Genomic DNA, 16,744 nt, shown 5'->3' on the forward strand with positions numbered 1-16,744 from the left:
GTGGAAAGGGTCCAAATGGCTGTCCCTTCCTTTTTAGGGTGGGTCCTTCTGACTATCATAGGATTGCTTGTAGGAGTGGCCAGGGTCAGAGAAAAAACTTTCAACCCTTCTTAGTGTTCTATCCAGAAGCAGGCATTTTCTATGCCTTTAATGTCAGGCTTTTCCCAGCAGTCTCTGTTCTGCCTATGTAAATTAACAAAAGCAGTGCTTATTCATCACTTACTCTAATGTCCTTACTGTCCAGAAAGCTCTGCCTAAGTATGCTTTTTTTCTTTTTCAGTGAAATTCTAAATGTTTTTTCTGCCCAGTCTATGGCAGTAGAATGCTGCTTATGATGCCACATTTTGTTGAATCACCAAGGTACAACTACAGAGGAATATATGAGTCTGAACGACATGGAACTCTTAGCTAACACATCACAATTTGTGATGCTTGCCAACCAAGCACTAGATTCTGGAGCGCTGATGATCAGAACATTCTGCTCCTGAAGGAAAGGAAAGACAGCTTGATGGAAAATAAAGTCTCAGTTTATATTAACGCTCTCTCTCTCCCAATATCTATCTATCTATCTATCTATCTATCTATCTATCTATCTATCTATCTATCTATCTATCTATCTATCTATCTATCTATCTATCTATCTATCTATCTATCTATCTATCTATCTATCTATCTATCTATCTATCTATCTATCTATCTATCTATCTATCTATCTATCTATCTATCTATCTATCTATCTTTATATATGGATACCTGCGTACACATACATATAGATATGCCATGCATTCCTTTAGATTTGTTCCAACCTCTTACCATTTGTTTGAGAATCCCTACTTTTCAAGTGACTGCAAATGAAGTCATTTCCGGCACTTTTTGGCCGGTGCAAGGTAACAAAAACACATGACAACTTTTAATAAAAATCATTGGTCTCTTTATTAACGCGCACTGTCAAACATGGGGCTTTCACACGTCAGGTAAACATGATAACCAATACACAACAGAAGCAGATGTAGATTGCTTATCAATGCCGGGATAGAACAGTTGTGAATTGAGTAGAAGAAGGGCCCCTGAATTGATACTTATTATATACAGCCTGTAAGATAGTGAAATATGCAGGCTAGGAAAGGAGATGCAAATATCAATGTATTAGAAAAATACATAAAGAGGAGTGATTTGCTTTTATTCATTCAAGGCTAGAAAAAATCAACATACTATTGCAAGCATTCATACACCACCAAATAGAAATAAACAATTCTGACATTAAACGTAAAGGTGACGATGCATTTGTATCATCACCTTGAGAAGGGTCACCGAGGAATTGAGCCCAGGGCTTCTGCACTTAAACACCAGAAACACTCCACTAAACTAAGATGCCTGTTGGTGCCAACAATTCCCAAAGTTAATGCATGTTCTAGGTGAGCAATGAACAGAATGCAGGGCTCTTATGAAAGCGAGGTCTGTGAATCAACAGATACATCCACATGCCTATTACTTTAGTGTTTTCAAGAGAATTCATTTTCTTGGAACGAGTCTGCATGAAACCATCTTCAGGGCCTGGACAATTTCATGGCAAAACGGCACCTCTCAACATTGCAGCCAAGACAATATAACAACTGTTTCTGCCTGGTTTCGAACCGGGGACCTCTCGCGTGTGAGGCGAACGTGATAACCACTACACTACAGAAACAGATGTCTACAGTTGATTCTTCTGTGATGAAACTTCTCAAAACAGGCTATTCCAAGGGCCTCTGGTTTTAGATTTCTTTCATGCAACCTTCCCAGACAGCCCTAGCTGAACGCTTGTATATGCCATGCAAGTTCAGCATTTTTGCAAAATGCTTAAAGAGAAATGTTTCCTATTTGCTCAGGCAGGGCAAGGTTAAAAGCATGAGACTCTAGCAAATATTCATCCACTACTGCAAAGAGAAAATTGATATTGGCTTTGAAATGCATACTTCAATACTACTTTAAAAAAGCACCAATGAAAGGGCTCGTCTGGGATTTGAACCCGGGACCTCTCGCACCCAAAGCGAGAATCATACCCCTAGACCAACGAGCCTTCGAAAGGCCCGCACCTCTGAAAAGCTAATACCAGCTCTAAGCACGCAATGAAGATCATGCTAGGGACTTTTTCATGCTTGGTCTGTGAATACACATGAAATTCAGTGTCAACTTACCCTTTCTCAAATGATATCACTATCATTTATAAGTGTCCCCTTTTATTTTGTCCCAGAATTGGACACGTCTTACAGGAAGTCAGCACTTATTTATCTATTTCTGCAGTGGCTAGACCCTAAAGAGAAAGAATAAAAAGCTGTTCATAACAACATAAGAAACACATGTTGCATTTCTTCTCAAATGCTTATTCCCTTTGTGCAAATCGGAATGCCAAGCTGAATAACTGGGCCACAGATTCTGGCTAATTATCTTTCCCTTGAATGCAAGTAGCAATAAAAACTGCCTAATGCAGGACTAAAGCATTCCTTGCAAGCCTCTAACATCATAACATAACTGAGCTGCTGGTAGCAAGCTAAGCAATACCTTCCCAAAATGAGAAGTACATGTGCTAATCCGCTCAATCAGCGCTCGATCAGGCGAGATATAGAAAAGGTGGAAAGGGTCCAAATGGCTGTCCCTTCCTTTTTAGGGTGGGTCCTTCTGACTATCATAGGATTGCTTGTAAGAGTGGCCAGGGTCAGAGAAAAAACTTTCAACCCTTCTTAGTGTTCTATCCAGAAGCAGGCATTTTCTGTGCCTTTAATTTCAGGCTTTTCCCAGCAGTCTCTGTTCTGCCTATGTAAATTAACTAAAGCAGTGCTTATTCATCACTTACTCTAATGTACTTACTGTCTAAAAATCTCTGCCTAAGTATGCTTTTTTTCTTTTTCAGTGAAATTCTAAATGTTTTTTCTGCCCAGTCTATGGCAGTAGAATCCTGCTTATGATGCCACATTTTGTTGAATCACCAAGGTACAACTACAGAGGAATATATGAGTCTGAACGACATGGAACTCTTAGCTAACACATCACAATGTGTGATGCTTGCCAACCAAGCACTAGATTCTGGAGCGCTGATGATCAGAACATTCTGCTCCTGAAGGAAAGGAAAGACAGCTTGATGGAAAATAAAGTCTCAGTTTATATTAACGCTCTCTCTCTCCCAATATCTATCTATCTATCTATCTATCTATCTATCTATCTATCTATCTATCTATCTATCTATCTATCTATCTATCTATCTATCTATCTATCTATCTATCTATCTATCTATCTATCTATCTATCTATCTATCTATCTATCTATCTATCTATCTATCTATCTTTATATATGGATACCTGCGTACATATACATATAGATATGCCATGCATTCCTTTAGATTTGTTCCAACCTCTTACCATTTATTTGAGAATCCCTACTTTTCAAGTGACTGCAAATGAAGTCATTTCCGGCACTTTTTGGCCGGTGCAAGGTAACAAAAACACATGACAACTTTTAATAAAAATCATTGGTCTCTTTATTAACGCGCACTGTCAAACATGGGGCTTTCACACGTCAGGTAAACATGATAACCAATACACAACAGAAGCAGATGTAGATTGCTTATCAATGCCGGGATAGAACAGTTGTGAATTGAGTAGAAGAAGGGCCCCTGAATTGATACTTATTATATACAGCCTGTAAGATAGTGAAATATGCAGGCTAGGAAAGGAGATGCAAATATCAATGTATTAGAAAAATACATAAAGAGGAGTGATTTGCTTTTATTCATTCAAGGCTAGAAAAAATCAACATACTATTGCAAGCATTCATACACCACCAAATAGAAATAAACAATTCTGACATTAAACGTAAAGGTGACGATGCATTTGTATCATCACCTTGAGAAGGGTCACCGAGGAATTGAGCCCAGGGCTTCTGCACTTAAACACCAGAAACACTCCACTAAACTAAGATGCCTGTTGGTGCCAACAATTCCCAAAGTTAATGCATGTTCTAGGTGAGCAATGAACAGAATGCAGGGCTCTTATAAAAGTGAGGTCTGTGAATCAACAGATACATCCACATGCCAATTACTTTAGTGTTTTCAAGAGAATTCACTTTCTTGGAACGAGTCTGCATGAAACCATCTTCAGGGCCTGGACAATTTCATGGCAAAACAGCACCTCTCAACATTGCAGCCAAGACAATATAACAACTGTTTCTGCCTGGTTTCGAACCGGGGACCTTTCGCGTGTGAGGCGAACGTGATAACCACTACACTACAGAAACAGATGTCTACAGTTGATTCTTCTGTGATGAAACTTCTCAAAACAGGCTATTCCAAGGGCCTCTGGTTTTAGATTTCTTTCATGCAACCTTCCCAGACAGCCCTAGCTGAACGCTTGTATATGCCATGCAAGTTCAGCATTTTTGCAAAATGCTTAAAGAGAAATGTTTCCTATTTGCTCAGGCAGGGCAAGGTTAAAAGCATGAGACTCTAGCAAATATTCATCCACTACTGCAAAGAGAAAATTGATATTGGCTTTGAAATGCATACTTCAATACTACTTTAAAAAAGCACCAATGAAAGGGCTTCCCTGGGATTTGAACCCGGGACCTCTCGCACCCAAAGCGAGAATCATACCCCTAGACCAACGAGCCTTCGAAAGGCCCGCACCTCTGAAAAGCTAATACCAGCTCTAAGCACGCAATGAAGATCATGCTAGGGACTTTTTCATGCTTGGTCTGTGAATACACATGAAATTCAGTGTCAACTTACCCTTTCTCAAATGATATCACTATCATTTATAAGTGTCCCCTTTTATTTTGTCCCAGAATTGGACACGTCTTACAGGAAGTCAGCACTTATTTATCTATTTCTGCAGTGGCTAGACCCTAAAGAGAAAGAATAAAAAGCTGTTCATAACAACATAAGAAACACATGTTGCATTTTTTCTCAAATGCTTATTCCCTTTGTGCAAATCGGAATGCCAAGCTTAATAACTGGGTCACAGATTCTGGCTAATTATCTTTCCCTTGAATGCAAGTAGCAATAAAAACTGCCTAATGCAGGACTAAAGCATTCCTTGCAAGCCTCTAACATCATAACATAACTGAGCTGCTGGTAGCAAGCTAAGCAATACCTTCCCAAAATGAGAAGTACATGTGCTAATCCGCTCAATCAGCGCTCGATCAGGCTCGATCAGGTGAGATATAGAAAAGGTGGAAAGGGTCCAAATGGCTGTCCCTTCCTTTTTAGGGTGGGTCCTTCTGACTATCATAGGATTGCTTGTAGGAGTGGCCAGGGTCAGAGAAAAAACTTTCAACCCTTCTTAGTGTTCTATCCAGAAGCAGGCATTTTCTATGCCTTTAATGTCAGGCTTTTCCCAGCAGTCTCTGTTCTGCCTATGTAAATTAACAAAAGCAGTGCTTATTCATCACTTACTCTAATGTCCTTACTGTCCAGAAAGCTCTGCCTAAGTATGCTTTTTTTCTTTTTCAGTGAAATTCTAAATGTTTTTTCTGCCCAGTCTATGGCAGTAGAATGCTGCTTATGATGCCACATTTTGTTGAATCACCAAGGTACAACTACAGAGGAATATATGAGTCTGAACGACATGGAACTCTTAGCTAACACATCACAATGTGTGATGCTTGCCAACCAAGCACTAGATTCTGGAGCGCTGATGATCAGAACATTCTGCTCCTGAAGGAAAGGAAAGACAGCTTGATGGAAAATAAAGTCTCAGTTTATATTAACGCTCTCTCTCTCCCAATATCTATCTATCTATCTATCTATCTATCTATCTATCTATCTATCTATCTATCTATCTATCTATCTATCTATCTATCTATCTATCTATCTATCTATCTATCTATCTATCTATCTATCTATCTATCTATCTATCTATCTATCTATCTATCTATCTTTATATATGGATACCTGCGTACACATACATATAGATATGCCATGCATTCCTTTAGATTTGTTCCAACCTCTTACCATTTATTTGAGAATCCCTACTTTTCAAGTGACTGCAAATGAAGTCATTTCCGGCACTTTTTGGCCGGTGCAAGGTAACAAAAACACATGACAACTTTTAATAAAAATCATTGGTCTCTTTATTAACGCGCACTGTCAAACATGGGGCTTTCACACGTCAGGTAAACATGATAACCAATACACAACAGAAGCAGATGTAGATTGCTTATCAATGCCGGGATAGAACAGTTGTGAATTGAGTAGAAGAAGGGCCCCTGAATTGATACTTATTATATACAGCCTGTAAGATAGTGAAAAATGCAGGCTAGGAAAGGAGATGCAAATATCAATGTATTAGAAAAATACATAAAGAGGAGTGATTTGCTTTTATTCATTCAAGGCTAGAAAAAATAAACATACTATTGCAAGCATTCATACACCACCAAATAGAAATAAACAATTCTGACATTAAACGTAAAGGTGACGATGCATTTGTATCATCACCTTGAGAAGGGTCACCGGGGAATTGAGCCCAGGGCTTCTGCACTTAAACACCAGAAACACTCCACTAAACTAAGATGCCTGTTGGTGCCAACAATTCCCAAAGTTAATGCATGTTCTAGGTGAGCAATGAACAGAATGCAGGGCTCTTATGAAAGCGAGGTCTGTGAATCAACAGATACATCCACATGCCAATTACTTTAGTGTTTTTAAGAGAATTCACTTTCTTGGAACGAGTCTGCATGAAACCATCTTCAGGGCCTGGACAATTTCATGGCAAAACGGCACCTCTCAACATTGCAGCCAAGACAATATAACAACTGTTTCTGCCCGGTTTCGAACCGGGGACCTTTCGCGTGTGAGGCGAACGTGATAACCACTACACTACAGAAACAGATGTCTACAGTTGATTCTTCTGTGATGAAACTTCTCAAAACAGGCTATTCCAAGGGCCTCTGGTTTTAGATTTCTTTCATGCAACCTTCCCAGCCAGCCCTAGCTGAACGCTTGTATATGCCATGCAAGTTCAGCATTTTTGCAAAATGCTTAAAGAGAAATATTTCCTATTTGCTCAGGCAGGGCAAGGTTAAAAGCATGAGACTCTAGCAAATATTCATCCACTACTGCAAAGAGAAAATTGATATTGGCTTTGAAATGCATACTTCAATACTACTTTAAAAAAGCACCAATGAAAGGGCTCGTCCGGGATTTGAACCCGGGACCTCTCGCACCCTAAGCGAGAATCATACCCCTAGACCAACGAGCCTTCGAAAGGCCCGCACCTCTGAATAGCTAATACCAGCTCTAAGCACGCAATGAAGATCATGCTGGGGACTTTTTCATGCTTGGTCTGTGAATACACATGAAATTCAGTGTCAACTTACCCTTTCTCAAATGATATCACTATCATTTACAAGTGTCCCCTTTTATTTTGTCCCAGCATTGGACACGTCTTACAGGAAGTCAGCACTTATTTACCTATTTCTGCAGTGGCTAGACCCTAAAGAGAAAGAACAAAAAGCTGTTCATAACAACATAAGAAACACATGTTGCATTTTTTCTCAAATGCTTATTCCCTTTGTGCAAATCGGAATGCCAAGCTGAATAACTGGGCCACAGATTCTGGCTAATTATCTTTCCCTTGAATGCAAGTAGCAATAAAAACTGCCTAATGCAGGACTAAAGCATTCCTTGCAAGCCTCTAACATCATAACATAACTGAGCTGCTGGTAGCAAGCTAAGCAATACCTTCCCAAAATGAGAAGTACATGTGCTAATCCGCTCAATCAGCGCTCGATCAGGCGAGATATAGAAAAGGTGGAAAGGGTCCAAATGGCTGTCCCTTCCTTTTTAGGGTGGGTCCTTCTGACTATCATAGGATTGCTTGTAAGAGTGGCCAGGGTCAGAGAAAAAACTTTCAACCCTTCTTAGTGTTCTATCCAGAAGCAGGCATTTTCTGTGCCTTTAATTTCAGGCTTTTCCCAGCAGTCTCTGTTCTGCCTATGTAAATTAACTAAAGCAGTGCTTATTCATCACTTACTCTAATGTACTTACTGTCTAAAAATCTCTGCCTAAGTATGCTTTTTTTCTTTTTCAGTGAAATTCTAAATGTTTTTTCTGCCCAGTCTATGGCAGTAGAATGCTGCTTATGATGCCACATTTTGTTGAATCACCAAGGTACAACTACAGAGGAATATATGAGTCTGAACGACATGGAACTCTTAGCTAACACATCACAATGTGTGATGCTTGCCAACCAAGCACTAGATTCTGGAGCGCTGATGATCAGAACATTCTGCTCCTGAAGGAAAGGAAAGACAGCTTGATGGAAAATAAAGTCTCAGTTTATATTAACGCTCTCTCTCTCCCAATATCTATCTATCTATCTATCTATCTATCTATCTATCTATCTATCTATCTATCTATCTATCTATCTATCTATCTATCTATCTATCTATCTATCTATCTATCTATCTATCTATCTATCTATCTATCTATCTATCTATCTATCTATCTATCTATCTATCTATCTATCTATCTATCTATCTATCTATCTATCTTTATATATGGATACCTGCGTACACATACATATAGATATGCCATGCATTCCTTTAGATTTGTTCCAACCTCTTACCATTTATTTGAGAATCCCTACTTTTCAAGTGACTGCAAATGAAGTCATTTCCGGCACTTTTTGGCCGGTGCAAGGTAACAAAAACACATGACAACTTTTAATAAAAATCATTGGTCTCTTTATTAACGCGCACTGTCAAACATGGGGCTTTCACACGTCAGGTAAACATGATAACCAATACACAACAGAAGCAGATGTAGATTGCTTATCAATGCCGGGATAGAACAGTTGTGAATTGAGTAGAAGAAGGGCCCCTGAATTGATACTTATTATATACAGCCTGTAAGATAGTGAAATATGCAGGCTAGGAAAGGAGATGCAAATATCAATGTATTAGAAAAATACATAAAGAGGAGTGATTTGCTTTTATTCATTCAAGGCTAGAAAAAATCAACATACTATTGCAAGCATTCATACACCACCAAATAGAAATAAACAATTCTGACATTAAACGTAAAGGTGACGATGCATTTGTATCATCACCTTGAGAAGGGTCACCGAGGAATTGAGCCCAGGGCTTCTGCACTTAAACACCAGAAACACTCCACTAAACTAAGATGCCTGTTGGTGCCAACAATTCCCAAAGTTAATGCATGTTCTAGGTGAGCAATGAACAGAATGCAGGGCTCTTATAAAAGTGAGGTCTGTGAATCAACAGATACATCCACATGCCAATTACTTTAGTGTTTTCAAGAGAATTCACTTTCTTGGAACGAGTCTGCATGAAACCATCTTCAGGGCCTGGACAATTTCATGGCAAAACAGCACCTCTCAACATTGCAGCCAAGACAATATAACAACTGTTTCTGCCTGGTTTCGAACCGGGGACCTTTCGCGTGTGAGGCGAACGTGATAACCACTACACTACAGAAACAGATGTCTACAGTTGATTCTTCTGTGATGAAACTTCTCAAAACAGGCTATTCCAAGGGCCTCTGGTTTTAGATTTCTTTCATGCAACCTTCCCAGACAGCCCTAGCTGAACGCTTGTATATGCCATGCAAGTTCAGCATTTTTGCAAAATGCTTAAAGAGAAATGTTTCCTATTTGCTCAGGCAGGGCAAGGTTAAAAGCATGAGACTCTAGCAAATATTCATCCACTACTGCAAAGAGAAAATTGATATTGGCTTTGAAATGCATACTTCAATACTACTTTAAAAAAGCACCAATGAAAGGGCTTCCCTGGGATTTGAACCCGGGACCTCTCGCACCCAAAGCGAGAATCATACCCCTAGACCAACGAGCCTTCGAAAGGCCCGCACCTCTGAAAAGCTAATACCAGCTCTAAGCACGCAATGAAGATCATGCTAGGGACTTTTTCATGCTTGGTCTGTGAATACACATGAAATTCAGTGTCAACTTACCCTTTCTCAAATGATATCACTATCATTTATAAGTGTCCCCTTTTATTTTGTCCCAGAATTGGACACGTCTTACAGGAAGTCAGCACTTATTTATCTATTTCTGCAGTGGCTAGACCCTAAAGAGAAAGAATAAAAAGCTGTTCATAACAACATAAGAAACACATGTTGCATTTTTTCTCAAATGCTTATTCCCTTTGTGCAAATCGGAATGCCAAGCTTAATAACTGGGTCACAGATTCTGGCTAATTATCTTTCCCTTGAATGCAAGTAGCAATAAAAACTGCCTAATGCAGGACTAAAGCATTCCTTGCAAGCCTCTAACATCATAACATAACTGAGCTGCTGGTAGCAAGCTAAGCAATACCTTCCCAAAATGAGAAGTACATGTGCTAATCCGCTCAATCAGCGCTCGATCAGGCTCGATCAGGTGAGATATAGAAAAGGTGGAAAGGGTCCAAATGGCTGTCCCTTCCTTTTTAGGGTGGGTCCTTCTGACTATCATAGGATTGCTTGTAGGAGTGGCCAGGGTCAGAGAAAAAACTTTCAACCCTTCTCAGTGTTCTATCCAGAAGCAGGCATTTTCTATGCCTTTAATGTCAGGCTTTTCCCAGCAGTCTCTGTTCTGCCTATGTAAATTAACAAAAGCAGTGCTTATTCATCACTTACTCTAATGTCCTTACTGTCCAGAAAGCTCTGCCTAAGTATGCTTTTTTTCTTTTTCAGTGAAATTCTAAATGTTTTTTCTGCCCAGTCTATGGCAGTAGAATGCTGCTTATGATGCCACATTTTGTTGAATCACCAAGGTACAACTACAGAGGAATATATGAGTCTGAACGACATGGAACTCTTAGCTAACACATCACAATTTGTGATGCTTGCCAACCAAGCACTAGATTCTGGAGCGCTGATGATCAGAACATTCTGCTCCTGAAGGAAAGGAAAGACAGCTTGATGGAAAATAAAGTCTCAGTTTATATTAACGCTCTCTCTCTCCCAATATCTATCTATCTATCTATCTATCTATCTATCTATCTATCTATCTATCTATCTATCTATCTATCTATCTATCTATCTATCTATCTATCTATCTATCTATCTATCTATCTATCTATCTATCTATCTATCTATCTATCTATCTATCTATCTATCTATCTATCTATCTATCTATCTATCTTTATATATGGATACCTGCGTACACATACATATAGATATGCCATGCATTCCTTTAGATTTGTTCCAACCTCTTACCATTTGTTTGAGAATCCCTACTTTTCAAGTGACTGCAAATGAAGTCATTTCCGGCACTTTTTGGCCGGTGCAAGGTAACAAAAACACATGACAACTTTTAATAAAAATCATTGGTCTCTTTATTAACGCGCACTGTCAAACATGGGGCTTTCACACGTCAGGTAAACATGATAACCAATACACAACAGAAGCAGATGTAGATTGCTTATCAATGCCGGGATAGAACAGTTGTGAATTGAGTAGAAGAAGGGCCCCTGAATTGATACTTATTATATACAGCCTGTAAGATAGTGAAATATGCAGGCTAGGAAAGGAGATGCAAATATCAATGTATTAGAAAAATACATAAAGAGGAGTGATTTGCTTTTATTCATTCAAGGCTAGAAAAAATCAACATACTATTGCAAGCATTCATACACCACCAAATAGAAATAAACAATTCTGACATTAAACGTAAAGGTGACGATGCATTTGTATCATCACCTTGAGAAGGGTCACCGAGGAATTGAGCCCAGGGCTTCTGCACTTAAACACCAGAAACACTCCACTAAACTAAGATGCCTGTTGGTGCCAACAATTCCCAAAGTTAATGCATGTTCTAGGTGAGCAATGAACAGAATGCAGGGCTCTTATGAAAGCGAGGTCTGTGAATCAACAGATACATCCACATGCCTATTACTTTAGTGTTTTCAAGAGAATTCATTTTCTTGGAACGAGTCTGCATGAAACCATCTTCAGGGCCTGGACAATTTCATGGCAAAACGGCACCTCTCAACATTGCAGCCAAGACAATATAACAACTGTTTCTGCCTGGTTTCGAACCGGGGACCTCTCGCGTGTGAGGCGAACGTGATAACCACTACACTACAGAAACAGATGTCTACAGTTGATTCTTCTGTGATGAAACTGCTCAAAACAGGCTATTCCAAGGGCCTCTGGTTTTAGATTTCTTTCATGCAACCTTCCCAGACAGCCCTAGCTGAACGCTTGTATATGCCATGCAAGTTCAGCATTTTTGCAAAATGCTTAAAGAGAAATGTTTCCTATTTGCTCAGGCAGGGCAAGGTTAAAAGCATGAGACTCTAGCAAATATTCATCCACTACTGCAAAGAGAAAATTGATATTGGCTTTGAAATGCATACTTCAATACTACTTTAAAAAAGCACCAATGAAAGGGCTCGTCTGGGATTTGAACCCGGGACCTCTCGCACCCAAAGCGAGAATCATACCCCTAGACCAACGAGCCTTCGAAAGGCCCGCACCTCTGAAAAGCTAATACCAGCTCTAAGCACGCAATGAAGATCATGCTAGGGACTTTTTCATGCTTGGTCTGTGAATACACATGAAATTCAGTGTCAACTTACCCTTTCTCAAATGATATCACTATCATTTATAAGTGTCCCCTTTTATTTTGTCCCAGAATTGGACACGTCTTACAGGAAGTCAGCACTTATTTATCTATTTCTGCAGTGGCTAGACCCTAAAGAGAAAGAATAAAAAGCTGTTCATAACAACATAAGAAACACATGTTGCATTTCTTCTCAAATGCTTATTCCCTTTGTGCAAATCGGAATGCCAAGCTGAATAACTGGGCCACAGATTCTGGCTAATTATCTTTCCCTTGAATGCAAGTAGCAATAAAAACTGCCTAATGCAGGACTAAAGCATTCCTTGCAAGCCTCTAACATCATAACATAACTGAGCTGCTGGTAGCAAGCTAAGCAATACCTTCCCAAAATGAGAAGTACATGTGCTAATCCGCTCAATCAGCGCTCGATCAGGCGAGATATAGAAAAGGTGGAAAGGGTCCAAATGGCTGTCCCTTCCTTTTTAGGGTGGGTCCTTCTGACTATCATAGGATTGCTTGTAAGAGTGGCCAGGGTCAGAGAAAAAACTTTCAACCCTTCTTAGTGTTCTATCCAGAAGCAGGCATTTTCTGTGCCTTTAATTTCAGGCTTTTCCCAGCAGTCTCTGTTCTGCCTATGTAAATTAACTAAAGCAGTGCTTATTCATCACTTACTCTAATGTACTTACTGTCTAAAAATCTCTGCCTAAGTATGCTTTTTTTCTTTTTCAGTGAAATTCTAAATGTTTTTTCTGCCCAGTCTATGGCAGTAGAATGCTGCTTATGATGCCACATTTTGTTGAATCACCAAGGTACAACTACAGAGGAATATATGAGTCTGAACGACATGGAACTCTTAGCTAACACATCACAATGTGTGATGCTTGCCAACCAAGCACTAGATTCTGGAGCGCTGATGATCAGAACATTCTGCTCCTGAAGGAAAGGAAAGACAGCTTGATGGAAAATAAAGTCTCAGTTTATATTAACGCTCTCTCTCTCCCAATATCTATCTATCTATCTATCTATCTATCTATCTATCTATCTATCTATCTATCTATCTATCTATCTATCTATCTATCTATCTATCTATCTATCTATCTATCTATCTATCTATCTATCTATCTATCTATCTATCTATCTATCTATCTATCTATCTATCTATCTATCTATCTATCTATCTATCTATCTATCTATCCATCTATCTATCTATCTATCTATCTATCTATCTATCTATCTATCTATCTATCTATCTATCTATCTATCTATCTATCTATCTATCTATCTATCTATCTATCTTTATATATGGATACCTGCGTACATATACATATAGATATGCCATGCATTCCTTTAGATTTGTTCCAACCTCTTACCATTTATTTGAGAATCCCTACTTTTCAAGTGACTGCAAATGAAGTCATTTCCGGCACTTTTTGGCCGGTGCAAGGTAACAAAAACACATGACAACTTTTAATAAAAATCATTGGTCTCTTTATTAACGCGCACTGTCAAACATGGGGCTTTCACACGTCAGGTAAACATGATAACCAATACACAACAGAAGCAGATGTAGATTGCTTATCAATGCCGGGATAGAACAGTTGTGAATTGAGTAGAAGAAGGGCCCCTGAATTGATACTTATTATATACAGCCTGTAAGATAGTGAAATATGCAGGCTAGGAAAGGAGATGCAAATATCAATGTATTAGAAAAATACATAAAGAGGAGTGATTTGCTTTTATTCATTCAAGGCTAGAAAAAATCAACATACTATTGCAAGCATTCATACACCACCAAATAGAAATAAACAATTCTGACATTAAACGTAAAGGTGACGATGCATTTGTATCATCACCTTGAGAAGGGTCACCGAGGAATTGAGCCCAGGGCTTCTGCACTTAAACACCAGAAACACTCCACTAAACTAAGATGCCTGTTGGTGCCAACAATTCCCAAAGTTAATGCATGTTCTAGGTGAGCAATGAACAGAATGCAGGGCTCTTATAAAAGTGAGGTCTGTGAATCAACAGATACATCCACATGCCAATTACTTTAGTGTTTTCAAGAGAATTCACTTTCTTGGAACGAGTCTGCATGAAACCATCTTCAGGGCCTGGACAATTTCATGGCAAAACAGCACCTCTCAACATTGCAGCCAAGACAATATAACAACTGTTTCTGCCTGGTTTCGAACCGGGGACCTTTCGCGTGTGAGGCGAACGTGATAACCACTACACTACAGAAACAGATGTCTACAGTTGATTCTTCTGTGATGAAACTTCTCAAAACAGGCTATTCCAAGGGCCTCTGGTTTTAGATTTCTTTCATGCAACCTTCCCAGACAGCCCTAGCTGAACGCTTGTATATGCCATGCAAGTTCAGCATTTTTGCAAAATGCTTAAAGAGAAATGTTTCCTATTTGCTCAGGCAGGGCAAGGTTAAAAGCATGAGACTCTAGCAAATATTCATCCACTACTGCAAAGAGAAAATTGATATTGGCTTTGAAATGCATACTTCAATACTACTTTAAAAAAGCACCAATGAAAGGGCTTCCCTGGGATTTGAACCCGGGACCTCTCGCACCCAAAGCGAGAATCATACCCCTAGACCAACGAGCCTTCGAAAGGCCCGCACCTCTGAAAAGCTAATACCAGCTCTAAGCACGCAATGAAGATCATGCTAGGGACTTTTTCATGCTTGGTCTGTGAATACACATGAAATTCAGTGTCAACTTACCCTTTCTCAAATGATATCACTATCATTTATAAGTGTCCCCTTTTATTTTGTCCCAGAATTGGACACGTCTTACAGGAAGTCAGCACTTATTTATCTATTTCTGCAGTGGCTAGACCCTAAAGAGAAAGAATAAAAAGCTGTTCATAACAACATAAGAAACACATGTTGCATTTTTTCTCAAATGCTTATTCCCTTTGTGCAAATCGGAATGCCAAGCTTAATAACTGGGTCACAGATTCTGGCTAATTATCTTTCCCTTCAATGCAAGTAGCAATAAAAACTGCCTAATGCAGGACTAAAGCATTCCTTGCAAGCCTCTAACATCATAACATAACTGAGCTGCTGGTAGCAAGCTAAGCAATACCTTCCCAAAATGAGAAGTACATGTGCTAATCCGCTCAATCAGCGCTCGATCAGGCTCGATCAGGTGAGATATAGAAAAGGTGGAAAGGGTCCAAATGGCTGTCCCTTCCTTTTTAGGGTGGGTCCTTCTGACTATCATAGGATTGCTTGTAGGAGTGGCCAGGGTCAGAGAAAAAACTTTCAACCCTTCTTAGTGTTCTATCCAGAAGCAGGCATTTTCTATGCCTTTAATGTCAGGCTTTTCCCAGCAGTCTCTGTTCTGCCTATGTAAATTAACAAAAGCAGTGCTTATTCATCACTTACTCTAATGTCCTTACTGTCCAGAAAGCTCTGCCTAAGTATGCTTTTTTTCTTTTTCAGTGAAATTCTAAATGTTTTTTCTGCCCAGTCTATGGCAGTAGAATGCTGCTTATGATGCCACATTTTGTTGAATCACCAAGGTACAACTACAGAGGAATATATGAGTCTGAACGACATGGAACTCTTAGCTAACACATCACAATTTGTGATGCTTGCCAACCAAGCACTAGATTCTGGAGCGCTGATGATCAGAACATTCTGCTCCTGAAGGAAAGGAAAGACAGCTTGATGGAAAATAAAGTCTCAGTTTATATTAACGCTCTCTCTCTCCCAATATCTATCTATCTATCTATCTATCTATCTATCTATCTATCTATCTATCTATCTATCTATCTATCTATCTATCTATCTATCTATCTATCTATCTATCTATCTATCTATCTATCTATCTATCTATCTATCTATCTATCTATCTATCTATCTATCTATCTATCTATCTATCTATCTATCTATCTATCTTTATATATGGATACCTGCGTACACATACATATAGATATGCCATGCATTCCTTTAGATTTGTTCCAACCTCTTACCATTTGTTTGAGAATCCCTACTTTTCAAGTGACTGCAAATGAAGTCATTTCCGGCACTTTTTGGCCGGTGCAAGGTAACAAAAACACATGACAACTTTTAATAAAAATCATTGGTCTCTTTATTAACGCGCACTGTCAAACATGGGGCTTTCACACGTCAGGTAAACATGATAACCAATACACAACAGAAGCAGATG

At 39.2% G+C, this 16,744-nt stretch overlaps 7 non-coding genes across 7 annotated transcripts; all 7 read right to left on the minus strand.

Moving 5' to 3' along the window:
- Positions 1-1,614: 1,614 nt before the first annotated feature.
- Positions 1,615-1,687, minus strand: TRNAV-CAC (transfer RNA valine (anticodon CAC)). Its single transcript has one exon. It is a non-coding gene; the product is annotated as a tRNA-Val (tRNA).
- Positions 1,688-4,196: 2,509 nt separating this feature from the next.
- On the minus strand, positions 4,197-4,269 carry TRNAV-CAC (transfer RNA valine (anticodon CAC)). The gene has a single exon. It is a non-coding gene; the product is annotated as a tRNA-Val (tRNA).
- Positions 4,270-6,784: 2,515 nt separating this feature from the next.
- Positions 6,785-6,857, minus strand: TRNAV-CAC (transfer RNA valine (anticodon CAC)). The gene has a single exon. It is a non-coding gene; the product is annotated as a tRNA-Val (tRNA).
- A 300-nt stretch (positions 6,858-7,157) lies between these two features.
- On the minus strand, positions 7,158-7,229 carry TRNAP-AGG (transfer RNA proline (anticodon AGG)). Its single transcript has one exon. It is a non-coding gene; the product is annotated as a tRNA-Pro (tRNA).
- Positions 7,230-9,398: 2,169 nt separating this feature from the next.
- TRNAV-CAC (transfer RNA valine (anticodon CAC)) lies at positions 9,399-9,471 on the minus strand. Its single transcript has one exon. It is a non-coding gene; the product is annotated as a tRNA-Val (tRNA).
- A 2,539-nt stretch (positions 9,472-12,010) lies between these two features.
- On the minus strand, positions 12,011-12,083 carry TRNAV-CAC (transfer RNA valine (anticodon CAC)). Its single transcript has one exon. It is a non-coding gene; the product is annotated as a tRNA-Val (tRNA).
- Positions 12,084-14,728: 2,645 nt separating this feature from the next.
- TRNAV-CAC (transfer RNA valine (anticodon CAC)) lies at positions 14,729-14,801 on the minus strand. Its single transcript has one exon. It is a non-coding gene; the product is annotated as a tRNA-Val (tRNA).
- Positions 14,802-16,744: the final 1,943 nt, after the last annotated feature.

The sequence above is a fragment of the Lissotriton vulgaris genome, chromosome 8 (assembly GCF_964263255.1).
Source record: "Lissotriton vulgaris chromosome 8, aLisVul1.2, whole genome shotgun sequence".
NCBI classification, from domain to species: domain Eukaryota; kingdom Metazoa; phylum Chordata; class Amphibia; order Caudata; family Salamandridae; genus Lissotriton; species Lissotriton vulgaris.